The following is a 10,874-nucleotide window of genomic DNA, read 5'->3' on the forward strand; positions in this document are numbered from 1 at the left end:
ATGTATGCCATTTCACAATATCTCCAACTATAAATGACTTAATCTGTCATTTATTTAATAACAATCTTTATGAATTCGTATAACTCGAATGCAATGTCTTTTGAAATATGCCATGAATGACTCCAAGTAATATGAGCAAATACACAGCGGAAGATTTCTTTCAAACCTAAGAATAAACATGCTTACAAGTGTCAACCAAAAGGTTGGTGAGTTCATTAGTTTATCATAATCAATCATTTCCATAATTTTAATAGACCACATGATTTCATTTTCATAATAAAATGCAGGTCTGCTCACTGCTGTAAAATCCATTCATATGATGATCACCTGGTAACAGACATTAACAAAAATGCATCTAGCATATCCCCAAACATATAAACCTCAAAGTACTAAAGCAGTTCAAATTCTCTGACTGGGGCTTGTCAAGGCCCATAGATCTATCTTTAGAATTCGCGTCAATTAGTGGACTGGTTCACTAATTCTAAGGTTACCAAGCTAGAACAAAAATGGGATACGCGGTATAACAAATCAATCATAGAATTTAGTTCAAGTACTTGTGTCTATTTTGTAAAATACTTTCAAAACTGCATGTATTCTCATCCCGAAATATTAGATAGTAAAAATGGGACTATAACTCACATTAATTAATCAAAGACATTTTAAATAATCAAGTTCCATTATAGCGAAAAATGTTTTCGTACATTTGAAACTAAATCAATTGATTAATATGTAATTTAGTCTTCCACTAACTTTTATCTAATTCTCGTTATTTGAAACTTTGTTTTCATATGTAGATCACTTTACCAATTATTCCAAGTACCATTAAAAAGAAGAGGTTTTCTAATTCAAATTGGACCTCTCAATAGAGACCCGTAATCATATCATAATGTATCTTGATAATTCAATCATTTGATATTATCTTATAATTCCGTCGTCAAATACGATCATGTAGAGTATTATACCTAATACGTTGTTAACGTTTTCAAGTTATAATATATATATATATATATATATATATATATATATATATATATATATATATATATATATATATATATATATATATATATATATATATATATATATATATATATATATATAGTGGACCAATCGAGGGATAAGCACTAAATGGGGTACAAATGGATAAGTGAATATGGGCCTCTCATTTTATAAATTTTAGTAAAAAGCCTGAAAAACGCTGAGGGGTAATATGGTCATTTTCATAATTCAATTTCGTATACTTTTTTCAGCAGCAATACTCCATGACTCCATTTGCAATCACGCTAAATCAAGTTAGATCCAAAACTCCATCAACCCTAACTCATCTATATCATAATCAAACTCAGTTAAATCAAGTCACGACATTATGTAATCGTCTTTCTTTTCTTGTGTTGCCACAGATTGACATCTCAGATTCGCAAAAATAAAGATGAACAGCAGCGACAGTTGTAACTGCAATTCAAAATTGATTTTGAAAATTACTATATTTGATGCTCTAATTCTTTTATGAAAAGTTCTTTAAATTCATCACCGAATACTCAAAAATCAACAGCACAACTTGAATCACACCATAAATCACGAATTTGAAGGATGAAGATTCGGTTGACTTTTTCCACGAAACTTTGACCATGAAATTCGAACATGATTCTTCGATTTAGAATCTGAGATTTTTCACACACATTCACGAAGTGATTTGCAACAACTTTGCAATTTTACATTTTGCTAATTCGTTCTCGAATGATCCGAAGGCCAAAACGGCTTGAAATGTCGAAGAACGAATAACTCGAGATGAATCAATTTTTCATCTCTTTTTTCAAGCCCCGATCTGTTGATATCCTCTGATCTGTTGATATAACTTTTAAATTTCTAAAGCTGAATGGTAATTTTGTAAATCAATTCATACAGATCACAGCAACAAAGTCATATTAAAGGAGTGATTACACACGGGGCCGTTACGTCTAATACAATGTGTACGGGAAACCTATTCGAAGTTTCCATAAAATATGTTCCTCCGATTCGTCCTGTTGGTAGAGGCGCTTACGGCATCGTCTGGTATGAAATTAGTTAATTAAACCCGTGTTTATTTCTTTTATTTGTTACTCATCTGATCTGGATTCAATTGGTTAATTTAGGTTTATTTATAAGAATCATTGTATTTTTATAGATTTGTTTGATAATACAGGAAATTTGCTGGTATATCATTATGTATGTGTGTACTGTGTGGGTGAATGGTGTTGATATAACATTTATAGATCATAGATCATTGTATATGTATATTCTAGTGGTGATTGAAGTTACGATCTTGATATTGAAGTTATTATTGAGATAAATTTAAAACAAAGTTTGTAAACAGCGTAGTAAATTGAATTGATGATTATGCTATAATAACTCGTCAGTTGCGATATTCAATTTCTAAAAGCACATCCTGACACCACTTTAGTAATTGAATAACTACTTGTCGGTTTCTTACAGGAAAGAAAAACTGTATTAAAAATATATCCAACACATTCATATATCTTAAGGATTGAATTGGGATATTATGCTTTCAGTTGTACGTTAAAATTAGTACTTTTTATGAGGATTAACGTCTGTTTTGGTCTTGCTTGTAAGCTTTTTGAAACTTAGTTCAAGCATTTTTTTTTAGAAATATGGTGTTTTCACTTGGTTTGAGTTCATTTTAATATCCCTAATTTTTGAAGTTTGTGAATATAAAGCTTGAATTAGTCCTCCAACAGTGCCTTATATGGGGGTGCCATACTCTATCAACGGAGGTTAATGAAAAGCATGAATTTATATGTCACTCAGTATATGATCAACACTCAAGAATGTGTAATGATGTTGATACTTTATATGTATTTTTCAATATCGATGTTTTCAACGTTATTCTCTGATTCATTCCTCTGTTTTTCAATAAAATGAAGAAAATTGACTAACGTTCCTTTGCTACAGTGCTGCAATGAATGCAGAGACACGTGAAGAGGTTGCCATTAAGAAAATTGGTAATGCATTTGACAACAGAATAGATGCCAAGCGTACTTTAAGAGAGATCAAGCTTCTTCGCCAAATGGATCATGAAAATGTTAGCTTCATTACTCTTGTTTCTAATTGGTTGCATAATGTATACTCACCACTCAGTATGCTTTTAAACATAAAAATGCCGCCTTAAGTAACTTGTGTTTTAGCTTCATTACCCTGTTTGTTGAAATGATTGTAAGTTATTCTTATTTCAAGATTTTTAAAAACAAGATGAATGATATAAAATGAGGTGATGAATGATAAAAATGAGGTGATAGGTGATAAAATTTTTCTGATGAATGATAAATTTTTTTAATCATTCATCACCTAGTTTTTCTCACTCATCTTATTTTTTTTTATCATTCATCGCCTTATTTTTATCATTCATTACCTCATTTTTATCATTAATCACCTCATTTTTATCATTCATCTTGTTTTTCATCATTCATCACCTCATTTTTATCATTCATCACCTCCTTTTTATCATTCATTATATCTTTGTTTATCATTCATCTTGTGTTTAATCATTCATCACCTACTTTTTATTATTCATCTTGTTTTTTATTTATCATTTATCACCTTATTTTTAACATTCATCACCTCCTTTTTTGTCATTCATATTGTTTTTTTTTATCATTCCTCACCTTTTGCAAATCTTTTATCATTCATTATATCTTTTTTTTATCATTCATGAATTAAATCTTTTTTTTATCATTGACCTCCTTTTTATCATTCATCACCTAATTTTTATCATTCATCACCTTCTTTTTTATCACTCATTGCCTCATTTTTATCATTCACCACCTCCTTTTATCATTCATCTTCTTTTTTTATCATTCATCACGTTATTTTGTCATTCTTCGCTTATCATTCATCAGCTATCTTTATGATTCACTGGGTATTTCTATTATTCATCGGATATTTTTATCATTCATCGGGTACTTTTTATCATTCATCGGGTACTTTTTATCATTCATCACGTTCTTTTTTCATTCATCGTTTATCATTCATCAGCTACTTTTATCATTCATTTGGTATTTTTATCAATTATCGGGTATTTTGATGAATGATAAATGCTTGATGAATGATAACCGTATTATGATAAAAGATAAGTGTTTTTTATATGAATAAAAACAATTAAATGAATGATAATTGTTTGATAATTGGGCATTTGGTCTAGTGGTATGATTCTCGCTTTCGGTGCGGGAGGTCCCGAGTTCGATTCTCGGAATGCCCTTGATATTGCTCTAAACATACATATTATTCGACGCAATATCAGTTATATTTCATCAGCTTTTATCATTTACAAAGACATTCAATGTATAATATTCAAGAAAAACGACAAAAGCAGACACGAGCTTGAAGTTTGAAGAAACGACGATAAAACGAGGGGTTTTAACCAAATTTATATCAAGAAACGTTTATCCGAATGAAAGTACAAGATGATCGAAGAAAAAGATTTCAAATGGAAAGTCCCAAGTCAATATATATCGATACGAGGTCAACAAAGAACAAACGAGAAAATAAAAATATGGAAACTGCCATTTACTCTTACGCGAATCGTGTGACCTTACACGAAACGCGTAGCAATTTAGCCTTACGCGAATCGTGTGAGTCTACACGAAACGCGTAATATTAGGCCGAATTTAATCATGAATCAGATAAGGGGCGGCTGCTTTTTGTGTTTTAAATCAATTCTTTTGGTTCAATGAGCTACAGCAAGGATTCAATTGAACTTACCTACTACTTCCATTGCGATGATAAATACGGAGTACTATCAACAGAATGAGGACACATTTTTAGTACAAGACAGAATATATTACATACAACAATTACTATACACAAGTTAATATCATTCTGTAAAATTAGTTTCAAGTTCAAATATTTAGGGTAGTTTTAAATATTAAGGGTATATTGTTCGTGATTAAGGGTATTATTGTACGCGTGAAAAGGGTGTTATTATTGTAATTTTTCTACCGTTTGAAGTTAATGAAAGTGAAGAATTTTTAGTAAGTTTACTCTGTTAAAATTATCGCTGTTATTATGGTTGCATATTTATATTTTTATGTTTACCCTAGTGTAATGAATAGCTAAATTTCCTTAGTGTTTGCTTAGATGTAGAGCCCCTAGTGAAATGGATTGTTATCAATTGTAAAAGTTAAAATGTAACTTTAGTATTTTTAATATTGAGCCTAGTTAAAAGAACCATTATTGTGTAATTAGGTATTTAACCCTTGCCACTTAATTTATTAAATTTAAATAACGAAAGTTGTTTTTATTTACATAAATTAAGCTTCAACATTAAAATGATCTAGACGAATTTATGGATAAATTATTAACACCAATTTAAAAATAAACTTCGGTGGTTTGGGTAATATCAATAATTATATGATAGTGAAATTGTAAAAAGGGAAACCGTTACGATTTGGGTATTGGCGAAAGTCAAAACTAGGCTAGGTCTCAATTTAAATACTTAGGGAATAGTAGCTATCTAAATAGAATCCGATGAAAATTAGATTTATTTTAGTTAGTCGTAACCTTATATTTATTCGAAAGAAAAATATAAAGTTTATTACTAAAACATTTTTAAATAGGGCGTAAACTTAAAATAATCCATGGATCTAGGGGTGACACATTTAAGTAAACACTCCCATTTATCCCATTTATATTTATTATAAAAGTATTATTATTATTATTTACGAATTATTATTATAAACTATAAAAGATTACATAAAAATACTTAAAATTCATACCAGACTGTTTGTCACATCGTATAAGTCATACGCGAAACGTGTATGATTACACGAAACGCGTACGCCTGTTTATCAAACTGTACGATCAGATCTATACAATTCGTGTAAGGTTAAAGATATACGCGATACGCGTATAAATACGCGAAACGCGTAGACAGTAATCCGGCTACAGTACCAGCTAGGTTAAAAATTAGGGTTTTAGTTATTTAATTATTTATATTTAGGTTATTACTATATAATTAGTATTAGTTATTATAAAATAACTTAAATACATGTTTTAATCCTAATAATTAGTATTAATTATTATAAGTTTATAATTTATAATTAGTTTATAATTAGATAATTAATTTAATTCCTTTTAACTTGTAGTAATTTTATTAAACATGTCATTTAGTTAATTTAAATAAGTTTATATTATAATTGCTCAAAACAAAATTCTAAACATATAGTTTTATTAAAAGTTACTATTTTACTAATTACCCTTTAGTAATAAAATATTCGCATCCTAATTAGTATAATCTCATTTAGTTCCTTTTTAAGTTAATTATTGTAATCTTGTAATTTTATTTATGAAATTAGTTAGGTTATTTTCTATTACTGTTATATTATAAATTCCTAATCCAAAATTCCCTTTAATTAAGTTTGACATCAAAGACTATTGAAAAAAACCATTAAACACTCCATCTCCCTGTGAAACGAATCGGATTTACCGACAAACTAAACTACACGAATAGGACTAGTTGCCTATATATGTGTGAAATCAACCTGAATTCAATATAATACCACATATACAATAAATCAGTTCGTGTAACAAAAAAAACTCAAATCCGTTCAAAATAAAGGTTACGTTTCACCCACATCAACTTTTTGGCGCCGCTGCCGGGGAGTTGGCAGTTAAATAAATAGATAATTTTTCTGGTTCGTAGTAATAGTTGGATTTGTACGTGGACCGGGTTGTTGGATCACCAATTTTATTGGTCTTTGAAGGATCCTGCCCCTCTGCTGCATCTTTTGGCTATTCGAAACGTGGGCAAAATCAGAAGGATAATCTGTTTGTTTAAAGGTTTTTATCATTGTTTTTACGTTATTCAATCCTCTCGAGGAAATTCATTTCCAAGAAAGTTCAAAGTTTTTGAATAAATCCTTTAGTTCTTTGTACAATTTCCCTAATTGTATGATCCGTTCAATCCTAAACTCGTTAAACTTAATTCGGAACCTCAAAGAATTAATAAAGGACAAAAACAACAAAAAGAAATAGGAAGTACTAGTAATTTTAAAACACCGAAAAAACACTAAAAAAAAAAGAGAGAGAGAAACAAATAGGTAACCCTAGATAAACCTTCAGTGTTGTGATTTCATAATAGAAATTAATGTATGAACTTACATTCCTCCAACGCTGGATTAACTCCTTCACATCCTGAACCCGAAAGAAAATTCCACGAACGCTTAAGAGCCCAAGAAGTAGAATCTCTTGCTAAGAATTTAGAGTCACTTTCCTTAGAATCCGACTCTGAACCAATTATTCAACCAATCATAGAGCCAATTATTAAAGAAGAAGAAGAAATGGCTGATACAAATCAAACAATGGAAGCATTAATGAAAGCAACAAGAAAAGGTCAAGGCCACGCAATTATCCAACCCACTATGAGTGATGGCTTTGAAATAAAAGGTCAATTTTTACACATGGTAACTAACACATGCCAATTTGGTGGAGCTCCAAATGAGGATGCTAACGAGCATCTTCGTAAGTTTGTAAGCCTTTGCAAACTATTCAAAATTAAGGATGTCACCGATGATGTCGCATGTTTAAAAATCTTTCCATGGTCATTAAAGGATGAAGCTAGAGATTGGCTAGACTCATTAACAGAAGGTTATATTGAAGACTGGAATGATATGATGGACAAATTTTTGTCAGAATTCTTTCCTGCTTCAAAAGCAGCAAAATTGCAAAGTGATATAAATCACTTTAAACAAAAGCCTAATGAAACTCTCTATGAAGCTTGGACCCGATTCAATAAAATGCTTCGAATATGTCCTCAACACGGGTTGAGTACATTTCAAAAAGTTTGTGTATTTTATAAAGGAGTAAATGTGGCAACTAGAAAAGATATAGATGTTGCAGCCGGAGGTTCGGTCATGAAGAAAACACCTGAAGACGCCCACACAATCATTGCTGATTTAGCTTCCCATTCCCATAATTGGCATCAAGAAATAGAATTCTCTAGATCATCAAATGTTGCTAGTATTGAAAGCAATGATGAAATTGCTTCTTTAAAAGTTCAAATAGCAAATCAAGCAAGGCAAATCGAGAAAGTAACCAAGGAAATGCATGCTATCAGAGTAGGATGTGAACTATGCCAAGGTCCCCATCTTACTAGAGATTGTGATCAAAGTACAATGGAAGAGCAAGCAAATTTCTTAGGTTACTTACGAAAAGGTGAAATGAACTTCAGTGATTTTCCAGCTATAGAAGCAAACAACCGAAAATATCCTCCTATAAACAGCTATCAAGTAGGAGGACCTTCAGGATCAAATAATAATAACTATCAAAATAATAATAACTATCAAGGAGGAAATCCAGGTTACCAAAATAACCGGAATTTCCCAAATCAAAATCAAAGAAATCCGCCACCAGGTTATAATAACCGAAATCAACCTCAACGAAATTATCAAAATAATTTCCAACACAATCAACCACAACCACTAGCACTTATGCAACCACAACCATTAGCAATTATGCAACCTCAACCTGAGAGGAAATCTGGTTTAGAAGATCTCTTAAGAGATTTTATGGTTAAGCACGAGCAAAATGCAGAGCTCCAAACTCAGCAAATCCGAAATCAACAAGCCACAATACAAAACTTAGAAAGGGATGTTGGAAGGATATCACAGTTACTATCAGAGAGACCACCAGGTACTCTCCCCTCAAATACTCAAGTGAATCCCAACAACCCCCAAACAAGGAACGAGCATGTAAATGCTATAACTACTAGAAGTGGTTTAACTACTAAACCGGAGACTCTTAAGTCCCCGGAAGTTCCTTTATGTCCTTCTGTTTTACAAATTCTGGTTGAGGGTAATGAGCAAGTTGACAAAGAACAAGAGAAAGATGATCCACCTGAGGTCATACCAAAGAAAAGTGAAGAACCAACAGTAAAGGTGCATAAGGAACCTATTCCATACCCAAAAGCATTAAAGAAAGACAGACTCGCGAGGTGATATGAGAAATTTGCGGATATGATTAAGCAAATTAGCATTAACATGCCACTCGCGGAGGTTCTTAGGGATATGCCCAATTATGGGAAGTTTTTAAAGGATCTCATATCCTCGAAGGGTAAATACCACGATGTTTCTGCCACATTCCTTCATGAGGAATGTTCGGCCATCTTAAAGAAACAAAATGTACCTCCAAAATTAGGAGACCCTGGTAGTTTTATCATACCATTTATGATGGGTGATTCGGTGGTGTACGATGCACTAGCCGACCTAGGTGCAAGTGTTAACCTAATGCCTTACTCATTATATTTAAAACTTGACTTAGGAGACTTAAAACCAACCCGGATGGGTATTCGATTAGCAAACCAATCATTTGATACTCCCATAGGTATAGCCGAGGATATACTTGTAAAAGTTGGCTCACTTATCTTTCCCGTCGACTTTGTTATTCTAGAAATGCAAGAGGACACAAAAGTTCCTATCATTTTAGGACGTCCTTTCCTAAACACTGCAGATGCTGTCATTAATGTCCAAAAAGAACAATTGAGTCTAGGTGTGGGAAACGAGAGAATAATTTGTCACATTGACAAAGCCATGAAAAGACCCACTTCTACCGATGACTCTTGTTTTCAAATTGATGTTATAGATCTTTGTGTCGAGAATGAATTGAAGGAGCTACTTGAAATTGATATCCCGGGGTTAGCCCCGGTAAGTGAGAATGAATACTTCAATATTGATAAAGATTTTGATGAGTTGATGAAGGTGGTCACGGATGACGAGACCATAATAGAAGAAATTCCCAAGGAAGAGGAATCGTTTGAGGAAATCAAAAATGAAGATAGATTTCGTATAAAAAATTCCTTAGAAGAACCACCCGTACTAGAGCTTAAAGAGCTACCCAAACACTTGGAGTATGCTTATCTCGAAGGTACATCTCAATTACCAGTAATTATTGCTTCACATCTTTCAGATAATGAGAAGGATAAGCAAATTTCTGTATTAAAAACCCATAAAAAGGCTATAGCCTGGAAAACAACCGATATTTCGGGAATAAACCCGTCTTATTGTACACATAAAATTCTCCTTGAGAATGACTACAAACCCGTAGTACAAAGACAACGCAGGCTAAATCCCAACATGAAAGTGGTTGTTAAAAAGGAGGTCGTCAAGCTTCTTGACGCCGGGTTAATCTACCCCATCTCCGATAGTCCATGGGTTAGTCCAGTACAAGTAGTACCCAAAAAGGGGGTACAACCGTTATATTAAATGAAAAGGACGAACTCGTCCCAACTAGAACAGTTACCGGCTGGAGAGTCTGTATTGATTACAGACGTCTAAATGATGCCACTAGAAAGGATCATTTCCCGTTACCTTTTATTGATCAAATGCTTGAACGATTAGCGGAAAAAGAATATTATTGCTTTCTAGACGGTTTCTCTGGTTACTTCCAAATTTCAATTGATCCCAACGACCAAGAAAAGACCACATTCACTTGTCCTTTCGGTACCTTTGCCTATCGCCGCATGCCGTTTGGTTTATGCAATGCACCCGGAACCTTTTAAAGGTGCATGATGGCAATCTTTGATGATATGGTAGAGGATTGTATGGAAGTCTTCATGGATGACTTTTCCGTATTTGGAGACTCCTTTGAATCGTGTCTTTTCAACCTTGAACGTATGCTTATCCGATGTGAGAAAGCAAACTTGGTCCTAAATTGGGAAAAATGCCACTTCATGGTGAAAGAGGGCATTGTACTTGGTCACAAAATATCTCGTGCGGGAATAGAGGTAGATAAAGCTAAAATTGAAGTTATCTCTAAGCTACCTAAACCATCAAATGTTAAAGCCATTAGAAGCTTTCTTGGTCACGCAGGATTCTATAGGCGATTTA

At 32.6% G+C, this 10,874-nt stretch overlaps 1 non-coding gene across 1 annotated transcript; it reads left to right on the plus strand.

Annotated features, from left to right (window-relative positions):
• The first annotated feature begins 4,180 nt into the window (after positions 1 to 4,180).
• TRNAR-UCG (transfer RNA arginine (anticodon UCG)) lies at positions 4,181 to 4,252 on the plus strand. The gene has a single exon. It is a non-coding gene; the product is annotated as a tRNA-Arg (tRNA).
• Positions 4,253 to 10,874: the final 6,622 nt, after the last annotated feature.

Source organism: Rutidosis leptorrhynchoides, chromosome 1 (assembly GCF_046630445.1).
Source record: "Rutidosis leptorrhynchoides isolate AG116_Rl617_1_P2 chromosome 1, CSIRO_AGI_Rlap_v1, whole genome shotgun sequence".
NCBI classification, from domain to species: Eukaryota; Viridiplantae; Streptophyta; class Magnoliopsida; order Asterales; family Asteraceae; genus Rutidosis; species Rutidosis leptorrhynchoides.